Source organism: Neophocaena asiaeorientalis, unplaced genomic scaffold (genome assembly GCF_003031525.2).
Source record: "Neophocaena asiaeorientalis asiaeorientalis breed wild unplaced genomic scaffold, Neophocaena_asiaeorientalis_V1.1 scaffold14, whole genome shotgun sequence".
Classification (NCBI taxonomy): domain Eukaryota; kingdom Metazoa; phylum Chordata; class Mammalia; order Artiodactyla; family Phocoenidae; genus Neophocaena; species Neophocaena asiaeorientalis.
In genome coordinates, this window is record NW_020175192.1 from 12,187,138 (window position 1) to 12,189,616 (window position 2,479).

The following is a 2,479-nucleotide window of genomic DNA, read 5'->3' on the forward strand; positions in this document are numbered from 1 at the left end:
ATCTTCCCGGACCGGGGCACGAACCCGTGTCCCCTGCATCGGCAGGCGGACTCTCAACCACTGCGCCACCAGGGAAGCCCTCCCTACTTTTACAGATGGTAAAATTAAGGTACAGAAAACTGATTTGATGAAGATGACAATGAAAGTTAGAGTCAGGTGCACACTTGGGTCATCTCACATCTAGGTCGGCTCACTGTCCACGGCATACATTTTCTTTTTCTTTCTTTTTTTTTAAGATAGTATATTTTATTATATTTATTTATTTATTTTATTTACTTTTGGCTGCGTCAGGTCTTAGTTGTGGCACGCGGGATCTTCTTTGAGGCATGTGGGATCTTTCGTTGCAGTTCACTGGCTTCTCTCTAGTTGTGGCGTGCAGGCTCCAGGGGCACGTGGGCTCTGTAGTTGTGGTGCGGGCTCTAGTTGAGGCGCGCACTCAGTAGCCCACGGCACGTGGGATCCTAGTATCGTGACCAGGGACCAAAGCCGCGTCCCCTGCATTGCAAGGTGGATTCTTTACCACTGGACCACCAGGGAAGTCCCACTGCATAGATTTTCAACAGAGTCTTTGCATCATCTTGGCTCCCTTGCAGCTTCAGACCAAGTGCTCATCTATTTTTAGCAGGGAAACCCACTGGGGAAGAGTGAAGTTAACAAATGAAAGGAAAAGATACAAGGCACAAGGACAGAATGAATGTCAGAGGTGGGATGAAAGCTAAAAAAAAAAAAAAAGGACCAAGAGAAATCAAGGATAACATTTAAGTAGATGAAATTCATTTTATTCACAATGGCCTTTTCCTTCCCTAAGGATCCCACAGCCATTTCAATCCCTTCCTTGTCCGAATCCCCCTGGCATTTTGTTTGTTCTTCCCTAAAGACATTGATTAGACTCTGCCCTGCAGTAACCTACAGTGACAATCAAGCCCTAACTAGACCAACCAGATTATAAATTCTTTGAAGGCACAGTGTTTCAGACAAGTTTCCCCCAGAGTTTAACATGTTTGTTGAATATATGAATATGAAAATTTTCACAGCTAGAATGACCCCCCCCAAAAAAAACCTCTGAGCTGATTTTTATCTCCTATTTGGAGTATTTGTTTCCAAATTTTGATTTTAAAAACTTGAAGAAGTTTTGTCAAGAGGCTTGGGACATTAGTACTAGACTAAACATAAAGCTACGAACTTTGCTCTCCATGAGCAAAAGAGGGACAGAAAGGAAGCAGTGACTGTTCTGCATACATTGTGGCATTTCAGTGTGCCTAGCTTTGAGGAGGGAGTGGTGGTGGCTGTTTCAGGCTGGCAGAGACCTCTCCTGCTTAGAATCACACAGGGCTGGAAATGAACTAGATCCGACAAATCAACCTGCCCAAACTCTTCATTTTGCACGTGAAGAAACAGACCCAGGGAGACTGTCTTGCCCAGGATCACTAAGCTAGATGCTGGCATATCCTAGACTGAATCGTTTTCAAAATAAAGTACTGAATGAAGCAACATATTAAACCTTTCTGCAGAGTCCCTGGATTAGAAACCTAGCACTTTAAATCATCAGCAAATACTACAGTACAGTGTATAGAAAAATAAATGGAGGCTATGGAACAAATCTATGACAAAGTCAGGACTAAAAAAGCCTTCAGGTTGTGTTTCTGAGGTTGTTTGGTGATGTTCATTCTCACCATTGAAGACTTTCCATTGCTTTTGAGTCCTGACTTGATGAGCAGCGGTGGGCAGGGAAGGACAGACGTTCCTCATTTCCATCTATACCTGTTGCCAAAAACACACAGTATATACAGACTTCTTACCTTGAGGAGCATGAGAGAGCCTCTCAGTTCTTTTAAGCATTCCCACTATGGGGGGAAGCTCCCCAATCAGCTGATCTAAGAAACCTAGCCAACAGCTCCATGCAAAAAGGACCATTCTTGTTCCAGTTGAGAGCAATAAGCAAGGCACCCTCTCTACTCAGGAAAGAGGAATCCACAGGACCTTTCTTTCCATCACCACCTCGATTAATTCATTAATGATTTTTCAGGCAAGTTTTATTCAGGCCCTTGGGAACAGGGCAGTGAGTCAGAGGTTGGCATCAAAACAAGAATAGAAGCCATAGTCCTCTCTGGGGATCCTTACTCTGGGCTTTAAATTCCCAGATCACACAACTTCCTAGTTGGAAATAAGTGTTCTTAAACAAGAACAAGGGTTTTGCCAGGCCTGACAGTGACTAATAAGATCTGTCTGAGGACTGTCTGATGAAAGAGAAGCTGGATTTACATGTCACAGTGAATGCTTAAAGTAGGTTTCCTGCTGAATATAAATAAAATCTCTCTCCTTGGGCAATCCCATCTCAACTCCTGCAGCTATGCCTTCCTTAATTAAATTAACTTTGAAATGACATTCAATGTTTTCCTTCTAAATGCCTTTGTTTTCTCCAAGATCTACTTATTGACAAGCTGTTTCTAGAGGTTCCTGTGTAAACTGATTAAGGTCC